The sequence below is a fragment of the Oryctolagus cuniculus genome, chromosome 12 (assembly GCF_964237555.1).
Source record: "Oryctolagus cuniculus chromosome 12, mOryCun1.1, whole genome shotgun sequence".
Lineage (NCBI taxonomy): Eukaryota > Metazoa > Chordata > Mammalia > Lagomorpha > Leporidae > Oryctolagus > Oryctolagus cuniculus.
Genome location: NC_091443.1, coordinates 98,909,847 through 98,930,207, shown reverse-complemented (window position 1 = coordinate 98,930,207; position 20,361 = coordinate 98,909,847). Strand labels below are relative to the sequence as shown.

The window sequence follows — 20,361 nt, the reverse complement described above, 5'->3', positions numbered from 1 at the left end:
CTCTTCTCACAGACCCTGGCTTCTGCCTTCGGATCAGTGTGGTGCGCCGGCCACAGCACGCTGGCCGCGGTGGCCACTGGAGGGTGAACCAACGGCAAAGGAAGACCTTTCTCTCTGTCTCTCTCTCACTGTCCATTCTGTCTGTAAAAAAAATATATTATGGGCTATGGACACCATACACGCATATTCACACTGCATAGCCTGGAAATTGTGCATCCTAATGCAATAAGCACAGGCCCGTGAAAACAACTCTGTCTACACAATGCCTTCTTTTCCTTCAATATGTTGACAGTAGTGGGTCCATACATACAGTTTTCCAGGTTGACAGGAGTAACCTCACATGAGAAATTGTATTGCTATACATGTATACATTACAGAATACAGACATTGGAACTATTAACCCAATTTTACATTAAAACACTAGAACAGCAAAGTACATCTTAAGAAACTGGAAGGAGGAAAAAGATTCAAACTCAAATCAACCCAACAGCGTAGAAAATATCACAACAGACATTCAGTGAGACCAAAGTACAGTGCTTGAAAACTCAGTCACCTGACAAAACGTGTATCCACAGGAAGCAGGGGAAAAAAGGAGAACAGACTCAAGTGACTTGACAACAGAAATGACAGAGAGGACATTGCTACCAACCTTGCCAAAATAATACTCCAAAAACACTAGGGAAAAACCACGGCCCAAGGATTTGGTCAACCTAGATAGAGTGGATTGATTCTCAGAAAGACGCAAACCACTAAAACTGAATACAGTGAACCAAGAATCTCTGAAGACACTTCTAATTTGAAAAAAGACTGTAGTAGCAGAGAAACTGAAACAAACAAACAAAAAATGAAGAAAAGTCCAGGACCAGATGGCTCCACCGGTGAGAACTCCCATGGAAAAGATAATTAAAATGCGTGATTCGCAAACCCTTCCAACAAGGAGATGAAGAGGAAAAGCCTTCCATTTCATTCCATCAGACCAGCCTTATCCCAACATCCAAAACAAGCACATCACAAAGAATGGCACACACATACATACCCGTCAGGAATGGGGCACATGCCTCAACAAAACATTACCAGACGCCAACCAGAAGCACGACCAAAGCGTAGCACACTGTGCACAACTGACAGTTACTCCGGAAATGCAAGGGTGGCTACCATACAAAATCAGTAGATCACAAAACAGAACACACATGGGAAAAGCCCACAAAGTATCCCGATAGACACAGAAAACCCAGTTCACAAAAACGTCCATGCCGTTTGCCATACTAAAACACAAATCATCACATTAGGAACGCAAGGTACACCTCGGCCTGACCAGGCTCTTTCATGAAAAGCCCACAGAGCGCCAACATCACACCCAACGCGAGGAACCCGAAACTGGCCTCCTAGACCAGGACACAGACATGCACTTTGGCTCTCGTTCCTCCCATCAACAGTCTCTGAGGTCTAGAGCAGGGCGGCTGGGCCCTCAAAAAGCAAACACACGGGAACGCGGGGCCGTTCCGGGAGGAGACCGAGCCACCTCTGCTCTCGCACAGCTGCTCGCACCCTGGGGACCCTTCCAGACGGTACGCACAGCACGACCGCGACTCCACCCGCGCCTTCGCGACCCAAGAGGCGCAGGCAGGCTGGCGGCCAAGACCCCCAGCGGGAAAATGCAACAGCCGCGCATCACTCACCTCCAAGGGGGGTCCGGTCTGCTCTCGGGACAGAGGTCCGCGAAGGCCGTCGTTTCCGGATGGGGCTGAAGAGGAGAAATGCGCCTGGGAAACGGCGCGGCAGCCTCGGACACGCAGCCTCTCCTCATCCCGGCCTGACCCTGGGGCCGCTGGGTCTCCCTGAGGCTCCACCAGCAGCGACGAGGACGGCTCCTCTCCTCACGGCTTGCGCAGGCTCTGCGGCAGGAGCAGACGCGTGGCGCTCACTCCCAGCAGAGCACCGCCTGGCGGTAGGGACCAGGCGTGCGGGTGCACTTCCGGGTCACAGTGCCAGGCGCAGGCGCATTCCCCACTGGATGTCACCATGGCACCCTAAGACGCAGCTGCACACTGCTGCATCCAGCGTCTGAAGCCCCAGGGCCGCTTCCAGTCCCGCCTCTCCAGGCTGTGACCACGGACACAGACGCTGATGGCCCAGGTTCTCTGGACCTCACCTCCCTGCCTCATGGGAGTCCTCAATGGACCTCCTGCCTCCTGCTTCCTGCCTCCTGTCGTCTGCCTGGCCCTGCGCTGGCCCTTCGTTAAAGCCGCTTGGGGAGAGAAGCAGTACAGAGGGCATCAACAGCACTCTCTCTCTCCCTCTCTCTCTCTCTCTCTCTGAGTGATCGTCCATCTGGGGGTTCACCCCCGAGGTGGCTACAAAGGCCGGGACTGGGACAGAAGACAGGGACTTTAGTCGGTGCTCCATTCTGTGTTCAGGGGCCCAAGTCCATGGGGTGTCTCCCTCTCCTTCCCAGGCGTCTTAGCAGACAGCTGAATCCCATGACAAACGGCTTCCAGGGGGAGTGTCGGCACTGTGAGGTAGCAGGTAAAGCACCGCCACAGTGCTGGCATCACATAAGAGTGCCGGTTCGAGTACGGCTGCTCCACTCACTTCCGATGCAGCTCTCTGCTGTGGTCTGGGAAGGCAGCGGAAGATGCCCCAAGTCCTTGTGCCTCTGCACCCATGAGCAGATCTCAACAAGGATCCTGGCTCCTGGCTTCAGATACTCTCAGCTACGCCCATTGCAGCCAATTGGATAATGGACCAGCAAATGGAAGACTTCTCTCCTCTTTCTCTCTTGCTTTCTCTCTCTCTCTCCATTCCTCCCTCCCTATCTCCCTTGCTCTCATCTCCTCTGTGTGTACTCTCAATGTCAAATAAATAAATAAGATCTTTAAGAAAAGTAATTTAAAAAGGAAAACATAGCTATAAATAAAATATCACATCAAATCCAACTACTAGAGTTTTTTTTGTTTGTTTGTTTGTTTGTTTGTTTTTTTAGAATTTGGTATTATATGCATTACTTACCCTATTAACCCAGAATTTGAAAAAGAGTTTAACTTGGCTACAACAAATTTTTGGTACCCAGTCATTCTCTTCTTCCTTACAAACATTCTCTGACTTGCACGTGAGGAAATCTTTGGGATTTACTTATCAGACACTTACGTACCCACTCACACAAGGACTTGAAACACCTGTGATCTACAGAGTTTTCCATGGAACACAGGTTGCATCCCAGTCCCCGCCCTCCACAGTCTATCCCTGCCTTTAAAGTATGGGTTATGTTGGAAATAGACCAAATCGTGTCTTCACAAAGCAAGATAGAATACCGAAAGGTAGCGTTTGAGGTCCCCTGGCTTTTTTAAAATTTTTTGGACAGGCAGAGTGGACAGTGAGAGAGAGATTGGGATAGAGAGAAAGGTCTTCCTTTTCCGTTGGTTCACTGTGCCGATCTGAAGCCAGGAGCCAGGTGCTTCTCCTGGTCTCCCATGCAGGTGCAGGGCCCAAGCACTTGGGCCACCTTCCACTGCCTTCCTGGGCCACATCAGAGAGCTGGACTGGAAGAGCAGCAACCGGGACTGAATCCAGTGCCCCAACCGGGACTAGAACCCAGGGTGCCGGCGCTGCAGGCTAGGATTAGCCAAGTGAGCTGTGGTGCTGGCCACGGTTAGTTACCTTCTAAAATACATGTAAATGCTCTGTAGGGGATCATTACTGAAGGTAACATAATGTAAAATGTTTTAAGTTAGTAAATCTCTATCCTGTTAAAAATAACTTCCTAATTCATTTGTCATCAATTTAACACATGATGAATTAAGTTGATTTCAAATAAACACTGACAAAATTAAATCTTCTTTGTTGCATTTTTCTTTTATTAAATTAATGTAACTTACTTTTCACTTTTTGTGAAAATCCGGCACCCCGACTGGGACTAGAACCCAGGGTGCCAGCGCCGCAGGTGGAGGATTAGCCTAGTGAGCTGTGGCGCAGGCCGGTCCCCTAGCTTTTAATGGGAGCCTAATTCACTATCTCCTCTGTTCAATTTTCTGTCATTTCCTCCTGAATTTCCTGTTTTGAGTCAAGGGTGCTACCAGCTTCTTAGTCTTGGAAGTCTCCCCAAATTGTCCTGCACCCTCTCTGTGCCTGCTGTGTCCTGTGTCCATGTGAGTTGATCTCACCTTGGCCCCTCCTGCCTGGCTTGTCCTCTGTCCACGTGTGAGTTGATCTCACCTGGGCCCCACCTGCCTGGCGTGTCCTATGTCCATATGAGCTGATCTCACCTGGGCCAGTTCTTCCCCTTTCCACTGTCACGGGGCTGGTTCAGCTCTAAGGTCCCTCCTGCTCTGCAAGCTGCAGCACCCTCTCAATGTAATGCCCCATCCACTGGCTTGGCTCTTTCCAGCCTACTTGTCACAGGCTAGGCAGAGTTTGCACCTTCTTCTTAGCTCGGGACCTGTGGAACTGGCCTTATGTACCCTGTGAAGCCTTGGCTTTATCTCAAGGACACTCATGGTTTGCTTCAAGCCATCTTTTTAGCCTGCTTTCATACTTTCCCCATCTACATAATATGTATTTGGTTTACTGGGCATTTTTGGTTCTTGGAGCCCATCACGTAGTTGGTGCTGTTCCTGCCGGGGCAGAAGCTCTGGGCTACTCCTTTCCCCAGCTCCCCTGCTGTTAAGAAGTCAGCAGATTCTTCCTCCTCTCCTTTGGATTACCTGGCTGAGTTCTCAATGAGATCATTGCAATAGGCTCCTAGCGTCCCTTAGCTAGCTGATCTCTCCATGGGTTGTGCGCTACTGGGGACACAGAACCTGCTGTCTTTCCCTGTAAGTCAGGCAGTCTGTGTGGAGCTGAACAACTTGACACTGTCTTTTCTGAAGGCTTAATAACCCAGGCAGAGTGAGAGCCAGGAGTTAGAGGACTGCTGTTTCTCTTCAAGGGATGGAATCTCGCTGAGTGGTGTCAGGGAGGGTCTTCCTCACAGGATGATGGCTGCTTAGGCAGTGTCTGCGTGCTGCGGGGAGTGGAGTGTAATCTGGGCACGTGGTGGGAGAATTGGCAGACCCCTGACCTGGGGTGAGTCTCTGAGCCTTGGCTTCCTGATCTGTGGGGAAGGGATGGCAGTGACTGTGTGTGTCCCGAGTTTGCACAGTCCTGGATGCCTGTCGCTGCTGCCACAGTCATCTCAGGTCTAGGAATCCCTGACATTCAAAGGCACCTTGCAGTTTCTGTCTGCCTCTGACCTTTTATGGTGCTGGGTTCTGTACCTGGATGGAGGGTGGCAGCAGATCCCAAGTTTTCTTTGTAAAAGCTTTTTGAAAATTCAAGTTGAAGCATTTAAAAATTTTGTTTGTTTATTTATGTAAGACGCTGAGTGACAGAAAAAAGAGAGGGAAATCTTCCATCCAGAGGTTCACTCCACAAATGCCTGCAACAGCCAGGGCTGGGCCAGGCCAAAGTTAGGAGCCCAGAGTTCCTTGCGGGTCTCCATGTGGGCGGCAGGGACACAAGCACTTGAGCCATCACCTGCTGCCTCCCGTGGTGCACATGAGCAGGAAACCAGATCTGCATCATGGAGCAACCGAGACTTGAACCAGACTCTCCAGTGTGGGATGTGGGTGTCCCAAGCTGCAGCTTAACCTGCTGCACCACAATGCCTGCCACACTTTGAAGCATTTTAATGATAAATTTTAGCTTACAAATTATGTATGTTCCTTTTATAAATCTTGAAAAATATAAGTGGATAGGAAAAAAATAATTCCTCATCCTGCATCCTAACTGTGCATAGACAGGCACACTTAACATTATGTGTTTATTTAGTATTGTTTATTCTTTTAAAAAAATTGTATTGATTTTAAAAATTGAATTTATTGGCCAGCTCTGCAGCTCACTTGGCTAATCTACCTGCAGCACCGGCACCCCAGGTTCTAGTCCCGTTTAGGGTGCTGGATTCTGTCTCAGTTGCTCCTCTTCCAAGCCAGCTCTCTGCTGTGGCCCGGGAAGGCAGTGGGCCCTGCACCCACATGGGAGACCAGGAGGAAGCACCTGGCTCCTGGCTTCGGATCGGTGCAGCTCCGGCCATAGCAGCCATTTGGAGGGTGAAGCAATGGAAGTAAGACCTTTCTCTCTGTCTCCCCCTCTCTTACTGTCTAATTCTGCCTGTCAAAATAAATAATAGAAACATTTTACAAAATTGAATGTATTTTATAAATCTGTATTCTGATTTTTGAAGTAGCATAAGCCTTTTCCATATTATGAAGGTTTTGTGGGAGTGAACTAGAAAATGGGAGATCCTTCTCCTCTCTCTCTCTCTCTCTTTTCCCTCTCTCAGCCTCCTTTGCCTTTCAAATAAGATGAAAATACATTAAAATTAAATGCCTATGATAGTGGTTTATGCTAGAGATTTGATATCGATATATGTACACATTCACACATACATACACACATATCCCAATAAGTAAATAAATAAATAAATTCCTACATAAGACCCAAAACTCTAAAATGACTAGAGAAAAGCAGAGGGAAATGTCCATGGCATTGGTCTGAGCAGTAATTCTTCAATGTGACCTCAAAGGCGTGGGCAACAAAAGCAAAAATAGACATGTGAGATTGCATACCAGAAAATCCTTCTCCAAGCAAGGAAACAAGTAACAGAGTAGAGAACCGACCCACACACTGAGAGAGGATACTTGAAATCATTTATCAGGTGAGGGGCTACTACCTTAATACAAAGAACTCAAATGAATCAGTAACAAGAGAACAAACAGCTCCTGAATGGACATTTATCCAAAGAAGACATACATACAAGTAACCATCGCCAAGTATCAGAGAAATGCAAATTAAAACCACACAGAGAGGCCAGTGTTGTGACAAGGCGGGTAAGTTGCAACCTGAGACGCTGACATCCCACACGGGCACTGGATTTTGTCCCACTCCCTTCACTTCCAATCCAGCTCTCTGCTAATGACCTGGGAAAAGCAGTGGAGGATGGACCACGTGTTTGGGTCCCTGCATCCAGGGGCTCCTGGCTCCTGGCTTTGGTCTGGGGCAGCTCTGGCCATTGCAGCCTTCTGGGGAGCAAACCAGCAGATGAAAGGGCCCTCTCTCTGTCCCTCACTCTCTCTTCCAACTCTAACTTTCAAGTAAACATACAAATCTTCAAAATCGATAAATAAAAATAAAACCATATAAGATGGCATGTCACTCCACTAGACTGGCTATTACCAAAAGACCCAGGCCACAGGTGCAGAAACAGGGGTTAGCACACTTCTCAAGGGAATGTCAGTCAGTGCAGCATGTTGAAAACAAGCATGGAGAACCGCTAAAAGCTAAAAACAACTCAAACTCTCCCAGGACCCCACCAGCCCACATCTGGATTTATGTACATGTGCATGTAAGGTGTATATGTACATGCATGTAATGTGTGCATGTACATGTGTGTGACATATGTGACATGTATACGTGTGATGTGTTTGTGTACATGCATGTGATATGTACGTGTGAATGTAATGTGTGTATGTGGTATATACAGGAATACATATATGTATATGGCAGAGCCATGTCTTCACTCACATGTCCACTGCAGCACTGCTCACCACAGCCAAGACAACGGAAACGCATGAATGCCCCTTGGCAGGTGAACGGACAAGGAATGGGAGCTGCAACACACCCAGGAATATCCGGACCCAAAACACCCACAGGAGGGTCTGTCATTTACATCATGTTCATGGAGATGAAAGTCATGTACTGTATATGAAGACTCCAAAGTCCTTAAAACACAGGATTGAAATGTTCTTACTGGGGCTGGTGTTGCAGCACAGGGGGTTAAGTCACCACCTGTGTCCCCAGCACCCCATGTGAACACCAGTTCATGTCTTGGCTACTCCACTTCTGATCCAGTTCTCTGCTAATGTGCCTGGAAAAGGAGCAGGACATGGCCCAAGCTTGGGCCCTTTACACACACACTGGAAACCTAGATGGTGTTCCAGGTTCCTGACTTCTGCCAGGCACAGTCCCAGCCATTGTGGCTATTTGGGGAGTGAACCAGCAGATGGAAGATCTTTCTTCTCTCCCACTCTGTGTGTTTCTGTGCGTGTGTGTGTGTGCGCACATGCGTCCCTGTGTGTTTCTACCTCACCACACACCCGTAACTGCCCCTCAAGTAAATAAATAAATCTTAAAAAACAAAAAAAGGGAAGGGGAAGAAATACCAGAGAGTTGATCTGTCTCCACCCAATGAGAACACAGCAAGAAGATGGCCGCCCTCACCAGGAACCCAACCATGCTAGCACCTGGGTCAGACTTGCAATGCTGAGAACCAGCAGAAAGTCAATGCCTGTGGCTGGGCCAGGCCAGCTGTGGAGTTTGTTACAGCAGCCTGAGCTGACTAACACAAGCCCAAGGCCTCCAGAAGTGCATGTGACAACCTGACACAGCTAATCTGTGAACTCACGTCCCCACAAGGCCAGGCCTGGTGCTTCAGCAGATACAATTCCCATTGCCCCCAGCTCCGTCTCCTTACTGGCATCACCAGATGGGAGAACTCCATCATCAACACTGTGTGTCCCACCGACACAGCAGGCACACTTGGGGGGAAAATCACAGAATTCCACTCCCTTAGGACGACCACCTAGCAAATCAGGACAAGACAGTCAAGAGTGGGAATTGAGAAATTGTCTCTATAATGTGCCTGCAGTAAGCCACGCTGCTAACAAAGTAGGAGAGGTCTCAGATGGGTGAGTCACATGGCCGGTGGCAGGCACCATGGAGAGCTGGCTACAATGCACACCTGGGAGCGGGTGAGCTCTCGGAAACGAGGGAGCTGCTTACCGTCACTCAGGTCCTGCAGGAGACCCTCCTGGCAGGAGAAGTCCAGGCTCGCTTTCATGGTGACAGTGAAGGTGGCCATCTGCCCAGGCTGCAGGGGAAACTGGGTGAGGGTTTCTTCCAGCTTCCAGCTCAGGAAGTCACCGTACAGCTTCTCTGCAATGGTAACAACAATAGTGATGTTGATGGTGATGGCAGAGCAGAGGCACAATGAGACTGACACCAACCCGGCTGGGAAATTCTGGCACAAGCTCAAAAACAAAGACAAGAAGCATTCAAGATGTCAGAGAGCAAAAAGTCCCAGGAAAAGTCCTGAATCAGAAGAGGCCTTGAGGCACAAAGAGGAGGGAGAATGCATCATGTTACAACCAGCTATAGTACTCTCCTTGCCTGTCCAGAGGGCTTTTCCTTCCTCAGAAGTGCTTCACTGGAGAGATGAACTCTGGGGCTGAGGCCACAGAGCCCTAGGGGCAGGGGACAGAGAGGCGGTGGTGTATGGAGGAGAAGGGAGGTGTGAGGAACATCAACCCTGACTGTAGCTGACCTGCAGGAGGCACCTGCCAACCACAACCCTAAAGGAAGGGGAGGAACAGGTGGCAAACGTGGGCTCAGTGCTAAGTGGTATCACCGAAACACCAAGAGCCAGGCAGCTGCTGTCCGCGTGCTCCCCTGAGCAGTACCTGCTAAGATCGGTGTATATACTCTCTCCCTGACTTCTGCATGGGCTCTGCTCCCCATCCCATCTTAGGGAGGGCACCACGTCCACACAGCATCCGGCACTCTGCTGTCCAACCCTGACCGCAAGCCTGTGAAACGGTGCCATTCTTTCAAGTGTAATTCTTTACATGAGTGTGGTGCACCGAGATCCTGGGATAACCACAAGGCCAGAATGTCAGTGATGCTCCAGGTCTCACACACAGAACCCTGGGAGGCCAGCATGAGCACACTCAGACACCAAACAATCTGCTTATGTTGTAGGAAACTCTGTGCCTTAAGTGATGTGTGCAAGTCACAGGCAGCGCCACACTCAGGGACCATCTGATGCCAAACAACCAAAGCCTTTATGGCTAAGGCACAGCTGCGGGCAGGGCCAGTGAGCCTTCTCTGTGGCTACAGTGCCATGGCAAGCTACACAGCTCGGGCACCAGATTCAAGACCAGGCCCTGCCTCACAGGCAGCCCTTCCTGTTTGTTTCTTCTCTGTATTTCTGTGCTACCAGACAGAATGAAGAAAGCAGCTTCTCAAAATCCCACAGAGGGACGTGCTGCCAGAGGGAACAGGAGAAACAGATGTCAACCGTGGTGCACACATCACTCATTCTCCCCCTGAGAAAAGTGGTGTCAGCATCTTAACACTGAGTAGCACTGGGTGACGAGCAGGGACCGCTCAGCTCTGCTGTGCTTGCTGGCTTCTCCCTGTACCCGGGCTCAGCTCCAGCATCGGTGGGAAAAGATGCAGCCCAAGAAGCTCGGCCCAATGAAACCCTGCATGAATCTTCAATCACGCTGGCATGGAGTCAGCACTTCTTGTTGAAGAAAAAAAGACATCCAGCAGTGTGTGGGGGTGTGGCTACATATGTGCATGTGTCTGCATGTGTGCACACCCTCACACACATGGATCACAGGACATTTGTTGGAAAGCTTAAACAAACAGTAGACTTTTCTGAATCTGGGACTATTTAAGCAAGAGTGAAAGTTGGCATCTTCCGAAGCCTACAAAGGAAGACTTGTTGCAGGTGAATTATAAGTAGGAGGGTTAAATCAGTAGACAATCCTGGTCTTGAAATGTGGTGGTGTGTAACGCCTCATCTCTCTGGAGGGAATGTGTATACACGGGGATGAGCTTGTCCTGTAAAAGCTTGAGGGGCCCATAAAGGCTGGCCTGATACTTCAGAGCACTAACCCTCACTGCACACTGAACATGCAAAGGAGTTAAAATAAGCCAGGAGGGGCAGAAGTCGGGCAGGAGTGGGGCACAGTGGTTAAGAAGTCACCCGCGGGTAGGTATTGTACTGCAGCAGATTAAACCTCCATGTGGAGTACCCACATCCCATGCTGGAACACCTGGTTCAAGTCCCAGCTAATCGGCTTCCCCTATCCAGCTTCCTCTGGGAGGCAGCAGATAATGGCTCAATTACTTGAGTCCCTGCCACCAACGTGGGAGATCCGGTTGGAGGTCCAGGCTCCCAGCTTTGACCTGGCCCAGCTGCAGCTGTTGTGGGCATTTGGAAAATGAACCAGAAGATGAAAGATCTATTCCTCTGTCACTTTGCCTTTCAAATAAATATACCAACATTTAAAAAGTAAAGAAAAAAGAATTTTATTTAAAAAAAAAAACACTTGAGACGCCTGCAAGTTTGAGTTCCAGCTCCACTTCTGACTCCAGCTCCCTGCTAATGCACACCCTAAGAGTGAACCAGCAGATGGGATCTTTCTCTCCCTCTCTGTCTTCATTAGCCTCTCTGTCTCTGACTTTCAAATAAATTAAACAAATAATTTTTTGTAGTAAAATAGGTCAGGATAGCAAGGAAGACGGGAGGAGGGAAAACAGAACAAGAAACTTTTCTTTCTCTGAGGTTGGTGTCTGAAGAATGGGGGGTTATTCAGGGTGAGCACAGACGCGTTAAAGCACTGTGGGGGCCCTGCCGGGACCCTCAGTGTCTCCCAGCTGTCGGGCAGGATCAGGAAAGGACACAGGGTGCCAGTAGGTTTAGCGGCATCGGGCACTGAGACCACAAATGCAGTCCTGCAGAGAGGAGGGTGCACCAAACACCACCACTGCCAAAGCAAGCCTGGGTCCAGCGCTTCGGTGCCCAGTACTGTCCACCTGTGTCCTGCATTCTCAGGATGGCCCCAGGAGGTGAGAACCGTGGTTGACACTTGTGCAGCACCTGCTAAGTGACAAGCACTGCTCTGGGTTCTCAGGCATGGAGGATGTCACAGTGAAATAAACAGATTATCAGAGCACCCACCCTGATAGCCCTCCTGTGGTCACTGGGACAACTTCATATGGAAAAAGAATGTCAAGTGCCTCACATCTGGCACATGGAATGAGCTCTAGGGTGGGAGCTCTTCCTAATTTTAAGATAGAAAATAACTCTACCAGCGGCACAAAGAAAGAAAACGTTGCAGGCACCAGAGAAGCATTCAATCCACAGAGCAGGCATTCAGTAGGCTCGGCGGGCCCAAGGTGAAGCTGAGGCAAGAATGGAAATAGATGCTCGTTAATATCCACAGGCAAACCTGCTGCTGTCGCCATGGCCCCACACAGGAGCCTGGTGCACGTTCCCAGCTTCTAGTGCTGGTGGTCATCTGTCACCACTGGCAGCCTTGCTTTGTACAGCAAAAGAACCAGGAATTATTCCCTTTGTATATTCTGGAAGCAGATGGTTTGTTTCCATTAAGTTAATTCCACATGTAGATGTATGGCAGCTTGGGAGGAAACTAAAGAAAGAATGATGGTTTTAATTTTTCACTCCTAACTGTGTTGCTCTGAGATGGCTACACCGGGCTGTGTGTTACATGATTATCATGCTTCTGCCTCCTAAGGGTGACTACACCAAAGCTGAGAATCAGGAGACTTTGGTCCTCCTGCTGGTTCCCTGCCCACCTGCCATGTGACCTTAGTCAGTCACCTCTTCTGCCTTTACTTCCCCTGTCCATAAAAAGGAGGAGAGTAACACAGGGCCCAGGCATCCTAGACCTAACTAGAGACAAGCCGAGCAAAGCAACACAACACAGGGACACATCAGGGGCCAGCATCTGGCTCAGCCATTAAATGCCTGGGACCCCTGCATTTTACCTTCAGGCTCAGCTCTGCTCTGGATTCCAGCTTCCTGCCAGTGCACATCTTGGGAGGCCCTGAGTGATGGCTCACGTACTTGGATCCCTGGGACCCATGCGAGAGGCCTGAATTGAGTTCTGGCTTTGGCCTGTCCTGGCCCTGGCTGTTGCAGGCCTTTGGCCCTCTGGGAGTTAAAACAATCTATGGATAATCTTTGTCTCTCTCTCTCTGTCTTTCTGCCTTTCAGAGAAATGAAAGTAAATTTCTTTTTTTAAGATTTATTTTATTTGAAAAGCAGAGTTACAAAGAGAAAGAACAGAGAGAGAGAGAGAGAACTCTTCCATCTGCTGGTTCACTCCCCAAATGGCTCCAACAGCCAGAGCCGGACCAGGCCGGAGCCAGAAGCCAAAAGCCAGGAGCTTCCTCCAAGTCTCCCACAGGGACCCAAGCACTTGGACCACCTTCCATTGCTTTCCCAGCATACTAGCAAGGAGCTGGGTCAGAAGTGGAGCAGCTGGGGCACAAACTGGTACCCACATGGGATATCAGTGCCACAGGCAGTGGCTCAACCAGCTACACCACAGTGCCAGCCTGAAAATAAACGTCTAAAGATTTTTAAGACCGACCAGGTGTGGGCAAGACCCAGCGGAAAATTAAACTCGAGGCAGGGAAGAGAAGGTGACTGGGCTGCATGTCTGCCAATTGCCACCTGCCTGGTTGCCATGCATGTCACCCACACCCTGCATCACCAGCAGCAAACACCCAGTGGGGCTGCCCAGCACACAGATGACAGACAAGAGCATTTGCTCCTGGGGTAGCACTAGGACTTGCTGGGAAGAAAGCTGGGGAACTTTCTGGGGGGATGGAAATGTTCTGTATTATATCTTGATGAGGGCTTAGATTACACAATGACATGGGCCAGCATCTGTTGGACTCATCGGATGGAACATATTAGACCTGCACGTTTCAGCACATACGCATTTTATCAAAAACATCCAGCTCAGAAGCACTCATCGGTGCTTCTGAATTCTGGAACTTTAGACAAGATACTGGAGGGGGGAGGGGAGGTATGCAGGTAGGAGGCCAGAGAGATGTGTCACAAAGCAAATGCAGCAGAATGCTAGGTATGGAAGCTACATAGCAGGCACACAATTGTTTAGATAGGATTCCTACAAGTCTGCAATGAATACTGTCCTGATAAAAGGCAGGAAAGAAAGGGATGGCTGGCACGGGACTGAGTTCCAGAAGAGTTCAAAGGCACAGCAACAGCAAAGGAAACAGCAGCCCAGAAAGGTGGAAAAGCTACACCTTGGCCTTGGCACTGTGGTGCCGAGGGTTAAGCAGCCTCCTGCAATGCCGGCATCCCAGATGAGCTTCAGTTCGAGACGTGGCTGTTCCACTCCTAATCCAGCTCCCTGCTAAAGAGCCTGGGAAAGCAGCGGAGGTTTCCCCAAGTGCTTGGGCCCTGGCTATCCATGTGGGAATCCTGGATGGAGTTCCTAGCTCCTGGCTTCAGCCTGGCCCAGCCCTCAAGGGCTGAGTCAGGAGGCCACCCTGGGCTGTGGGAACCATGGGATCAGCCTGCTCTCATCTCCCAGTCTCCAACTCAGTAACCAGTCTGCTGAGGATCTGACCCCTGTTCAGATTCAGTAATGGGAACCAAGGGCATTAAGGGGTCTGTCTCATGCCTGTAGCATGTGGTGTGTGATCTCCACCCCAACCAGTGTTGAACCAAACTAAAGGATGTCTGAACAGTAACTATGTAAAACATCGCTTGTGCAAGGCAACAATGCAAACTTCCCAGGGTCTGACGCACTGACCACACCTACCCTTGGTGGGGAGCAGTTTGGAGGTGACCTCCAGTGTCTCCAGGGGTTCCTGGCCAATGTTTTCTAAGGTGACGATGAGTTGCTCAGTCCCTGCGTTGAAGAGCTGCATAGACACGTTGGTAGATTTCTCGTCACCAGAGGAAGGCTGCAACAAGTGTACCAATCTAAACCAAAAGCAAGGAGAGTAAACTGAAGGAAGAAACCAATGCTGTGTAGGAATGATTCACATCAGGAGCCGGTGCTGTGGTGTAGTGGGTAAAGCTGCTGCCTGCAGCACAGCATCCTATGTGAGCGCCAATTCAAATCCTATCTGCTCCACTTCCAATCCAACTCTCTGCCAATGTGCCTGGGAAAGCAGCGGAAAATGACCCAAGTACTTGGGCCTCTGCACCCATGTGGGAGACCCAGAAGAAACTCCTGGTTCCTGGCTTTGTCCTGGCCAAGCCCAGTCATTTGGGGAGTGAACCAGCAAATGGAAGTTCGATTCTGTCTGTCTGTCTCTCTCTCTTTCTCTCCCTTTCAATTAATTAAAAAAAAAAGATTCACATCAGGTTAAAGGGTGACCACATTTTGGTATTCAGAAATAGGAGCTAGAGGTGCTGGCACTGTGGTGCAGCCTGTTAATGCCCTGGCCTGATGTACCGTCATCCCATATGAGTGCCGGTTCTAGTCCTGGCTGCTCCACTTCCCATCCAGCTCTCTGCTATGGCCTGGGAAAACAGTGGGAGATGGACCAAGCCTTGGGGCCCCTGCACCCAAGTGGGAGACCTGGAGGAAGCTCCTGGCTCCTGGCTTTGGATAGGCACAGCTCCAGCTATTGCAGCCAATTGGGGAGTGAACCATTGGATGGACGACCCCCCCTCTGCATCTCCTTCTCTCTGTATAACTTTGACTTCCAAATAACTCAAGGGGCTTCCATAGCCTTGGAAACTCATGACTGGTGCATAGGGAGATTATTGATGCCATAAACAGGAGTGTCAATTTGTAAAGTCAACAACAGGAGTCACTGTGCACTTACTCCTCATGTAGGATCTCTGTCCTTAATGTGCTGTACACTGAGGCTTAATGCTATAACGAGTACTCAAACAGTATATTTCACTTTGTGTTTCTATGGGGGTGCAAACGATTGAAATCTTTACTTAATGTACACTAAACTGATCTTCTGTAAAAAAAAAAAAAAAAAGAAATTATCAATTCCCAACTTGACTCTCACTGGGATTAAACATGACAATAGGTCTGATCTGATTTCATCATCATTTAAAAAAAAATCATCTATTATTTTTCACTTTATGTTTCTGTGTGGGAGCAAACTGTTGAAATCCTTACTTAAGGTATACTAAGCTGATCTTCTGTATATCAAGATAATCGAAAATGAATCTTGATGTGAATGGAAGGGGAGAGGGAGTGGGAAAGGGGAGGGTTGTGGGTGGGAGGGACGGTATGGGGGGGGGGAGCCATTGTAACCCATGAGTCGTACTTTGGAAATTTATATTCATTAAATAAAAGATAAAAAAAAAAAAGAAAAGAAATAGGATCTAGAGAATCTTGCCTTTAAATGAGAAATTCAAGAACCAACCATGCTGAGGACAAGTCGGGCTCTGTAAGCCAGGCACATGATGTGCCTCGGCTCCAGGCTCCCATCAGAGGCACTTTTTTCCCAAACCACTTTTTTCCCAAACCTAATCCTGAAAAAAATAACAGCACAACAAGTCAAGGCAACTTCCTCTGCACCATCTGTAACAGCGTTCCTCGCTCCTAGGTCAGGGAAGAAAAGCCGATGCACAGCCTCCCTGCATGACCCCTGTGCGGCTCACATATCTGTCTTCCTGGGCGAACGTGTCAGGAGGTAACAAAACTCGGCCAGGACTAATCACTGGGCGTCTCACACAGCAGGGTGCCCAGGCCTTCTGTGCTGCAGGGGAGAGGGGCAGAAGGAGGCACCCACAGTGTAGGAGCCCCAGAGCTGTGAGGAATGGCACTGCTGCAAAGGCACACTTGGGAAGTGGCACTGGAACCCAGCTCCCACCGGCAGCACTGTCCTCCTTGGCCATGTGCTGGCCCCAGAGCCTTCCCAAGGCAGGAACGATGTTTCTGTCTGTTTGCTATCAGCTCCTAGCCTAAGAAAGGACTTCGAAGACCAATCCCATTCACATAGCTACAAAGAAAATAAAATAGCTTGGAATTTTTTTTTTTAATTTATTTGGCAGATAGAGTTAGAGTGTGAGAGAAACAGAGAAAGTCTTCCTTTCACCCCCCACAATGGCCACCACGGCTGGAGCTATGCTGATCTGAAGCCAAGAGTCAGGAGCTTTTTCCTGGTCTCCAACATGGGTGCAGGCACCCAAGCACTTGGGCCATCCTCCACTGCCTTCATGGGCCACAGCAGAGAGCTGGACTGCAAGAGGAGCAACTGCGACTAGAACCACCGGCACCCATATGGAATGCTGGCACCGCAGGTGGAGGATTAACCAAGTGAACCATGGCATCGGCCCCAGCTAAGAATAAATTTAACCAAGAATTTTCAATATTGGAGAATCACAAAAGATTAAAGAAAGGAATAGAAGAGGACACCAAAACAACAACAACAAATTGAGAAGCTTCTGCACTGCAAAAGAGACACTCAGCAAAGTGAAGAGGCAACTAACAGTTGCAAAGTATGCAACTGATAAAGGATAACCTACCAGAAACTTTCAAGAAACTCAACAACAGCAAAACAAACCACCCACTCAAGAAATGGGCAAGGGACTTCAACAGGCTAAATATTTCAAGAAAGGAAATCTAAATGGCCAACAAACATATGCAGAAATGCTTAGGATCGGCCAGTGCCACGGCTCACTAGGCTAATCCTCCATCTGCGGCGCCGGCACCCAGGTTCTACTCCCAGTCGGAGCACCGGATTCTGTCCCGGTTGCTCCTCTTCCAGGCCAGCTCTCTGCTGTGGCCCAGGAGTGCAGTGGAGGGTGGCCTGGGTGCTTGGGCCCTGCACCCACTTGGGAGACCAGGAGAAGCACCTGGCTCCTGGCTTTGGATCGGCGCAGTGCACCGGCCACAGTGTGCTGCCGGAGTGGCAATTGGGGGGTGAACCAACGGAAAAAGGAAGACCTTTTTCTCTCTCTCCCTCTGACACTGTCCACTCTGCCTGTCAAAAAGAAAAAAAAAATGCTCAGGATCACTAGCCGTCAGGGAAATGCAAAGCAATACTACAATGGCCTTGTGAATGTGGGGAAAAAGGCACCCTAATCCACTGCTGGTGGGAATGTAAACTGGTATTGCCACTGTGGAAGACAGCATGGAGATCCCTCAGAAATCTGAATACGGACATAGCATATGACACAGCCATTCCACCCCTGGGAATATACCTAAGGGAAGTGAAATCAGCATATGAAAAAAGAGTTATCGCTGCCCCCGTATTTACTACAGCTCAAATCACAGCAGCAAAAATATGCAATCAGCCTAAATATCTATCGCCTTAAGACTGAATAAAGACATTATGGGCTATGTACATATGCAGACTGCATACATATACAGACTGCATAGCCTGGCTATTGTGCACCCTACTGCAATAAGCATAGGCCTATGAAAACCTCCCTGTCTATAATGATTTCTTTTTTTTTTTTTAAAGCTATAGTACCAAATCTTTTGAGGTTTAACGGCTATTTTTTTGACAGGCAGAGTTGGACAGTGACAGAGAGAAAGGTTTTCCTTCCGTTGGTTCACCCCCCCCCCCCCAAATTGCCCTATGGCCGATGCACTGCACCGATCTGAAGCCAGGAGCCAGGTACTTCTCCTGGTTTCCCATGGGGTGCAGGGCCCAAGCACTTGGGCCATCCTCCACTGCCTTCCCGGGCCACAGCAGAGAGCTGGACTGGAAGACGAGCAACCGGGACAGAATCCAGCGCCCCAACTGGGACTAGAACCTGGTGTGCTGGTGCTGCAGGCAGAGGATTAGCCTAGTGAGCCGCAGCGCCTGCCAAAATACAGTTCTTGAAAACGCAGTGAAACTGACAAAACGTTTATCCACAGGAAACAGGGGAAAAAAAGAGAACAGACTCCAGTGACTTAACAACAGAAATGACAGCGAGGACATTACTACCAACTTTACCAAAATAATAATCAAAAAGCACTGCGGAAAATCCACAGAGCCCTAACATCACACCAAATGCCAGGAACCCGAAACTGTCCTCCTAGACCAGGAAACGGACCAGCATTTTTGCCCTTGTTCCTCCAGTCCACAGTCTCAGAGGTCTAGAGCAGGGCGGGTGGGCCATCACAAAGCAAACACACGGGAACGCGGGGCCATTCCGGGAGGAGACCGAGCCACCTCTGCTCTCGCACAGCTGCTCGCACAGCACGACCGCGACTCCACTCGCACCGTCGGGACCCAGTGGGAAACCGCAACAGCCGCGCGTCACTCACCTCCAAGGGGGCCCGGTCTGCTGGCAGGACAGAGGCCCGCCAAGGCCGCTGCTTCCGGAAGGGGCCGAAGAAGAGAAACGCGCCTGGGAAACGGCGCGGCAGCCTCTCCTGATCCCGGCCTGGCCCTGGGGCCGCTGGGTCTCCCTCAGGCTCGGCCAGCAGCATCGCAGACAGCTACTCACGGCTCGTGCAGGCTCTCGGCAGGACCGGACACGGCGCTGACTCCCACCTGAGCACCACTGGGCTGTAGGCGCCAGGCGTGCGGGTGCACTTCCGGGTCACAGCGCCAGGCGCAGGCGCACTCCCCACTGGCCATCACCATGGCGACACAGGATGCTTCTGCACACTGCCCCATCCAGCCTCCGAAGTTCCAGGACTGCTTCCAGTCTTGCCTCTCCAGGGTTCTCTGGGAGAAGCTGGGCCATCAGCGTCTGCATCCCTGAGTCACAGCCTGGATAGTGTCTGTTTCATTTGACAGGTTTTCTTCTAGATGCTCAGTTAGTTGTCACAGATCAGGGGGAATATATGATATTTATCGCTTGGGGACTGGCTTATTTCACTCACCATGATGTTTTCCAGATTCCTCCATTTTGTAGCAAATGACTGGATTTCATTTTTTACTGCTATATACTATTCTTTAGAGTACATATCCCATAATATCTTTATCCAGTCTTCTGTTGATGGGCATTTAGGTTGAGTCCATGTCTTAGCTATTGTGAATTGAGCTGCTTATCTAAGTACCTGAATATATATAAATTATTATATGTATAATATAATATACATATATATTATTTATCTAATTACCTATATATATATATCTCAGGGCTCACACATTTTTTCATTCTGGAATCCTTATTTGTTTTATTGTTTTGGCTTACCACAGCTGCATTTTCCTTTGTTTTTGAGCTGTTCACCAAAAGTTTGCTTGTTTCAAATTTAATTATTTGTTTATTCATTTGTTTATTTATTCTTTTAAAAACAAAACTGCATTTGACATAGTATCGCTTATGATACAAGAAACACATTAAATTGGAGTTTTATGATTAGAAAACTACAGGGAACACCTACCCTTATGGTCTATGTGTCTGGGAAAAGTGAAGGAGAAGGATTTTAAGTTTATCCAAAATGAATTTGACTACAATTTTTTTGTTTAAATCATTTGAAATGCTGAAGCCCCTTGGCCAGTATTGAGAGGCACAAACCAGAAAATCAGTTCTCCTGTTACTAAGCTCTATATCAGATCTGGCTACAGCCTCTTTGCTTGTTTGTTTTGCATTTTAATGCATTACATTTCATTTTGGCTTATAAATATTAATATGTTACATTTTGACTTCATTCTACATAATTTTACATAATTGTAAAAATGGTCTTCTTTAATCAGGGCACTGGCATTTAACCTTCTGGAATCATACGTTTTTTTTTGTTTTGTTTTGTTTTGGCTTCCAGCAGCCAGCTGTTTACGGGCTGTTACACACTTTGTGTGTGGCACAAAGGAGAAAAATCTGCTTCTCTCATTGCAAAA

At 48.9% G+C, this 20,361-nt stretch overlaps 1 long non-coding RNA gene across 23 annotated transcripts in view; it reads right to left on the bottom strand.

The window, feature by feature from the left end:
• The window catches only part of LOC103346136 (uncharacterized), a 331,605-nt gene that overhangs the window by 130,247 nt on the left and 180,997 nt on the right, over positions 1-20,361 (bottom strand). For 17 of the 23 annotated variants that reach the window (XR_011381021.1, XR_011381020.1, XR_011381022.1 and 14 more), the window contains exons 8-10: positions 18,840-19,580; positions 14,424-14,587; positions 8,815-8,967 (exon numbers count right to left, since the gene is read on the bottom strand). This is a non-coding gene — a long non-coding RNA (uncharacterized lncRNA). Of the gene's footprint in view, positions 1-1,679; positions 1,896-8,814; positions 8,968-14,423; positions 14,588-18,839; positions 19,581-20,361 lie in introns of all 23 variants that reach the window. The other 6 variants (XR_011381017.1, XR_011381009.1, XR_011381008.1 and 3 more) reach the window with 2 other exon arrangements.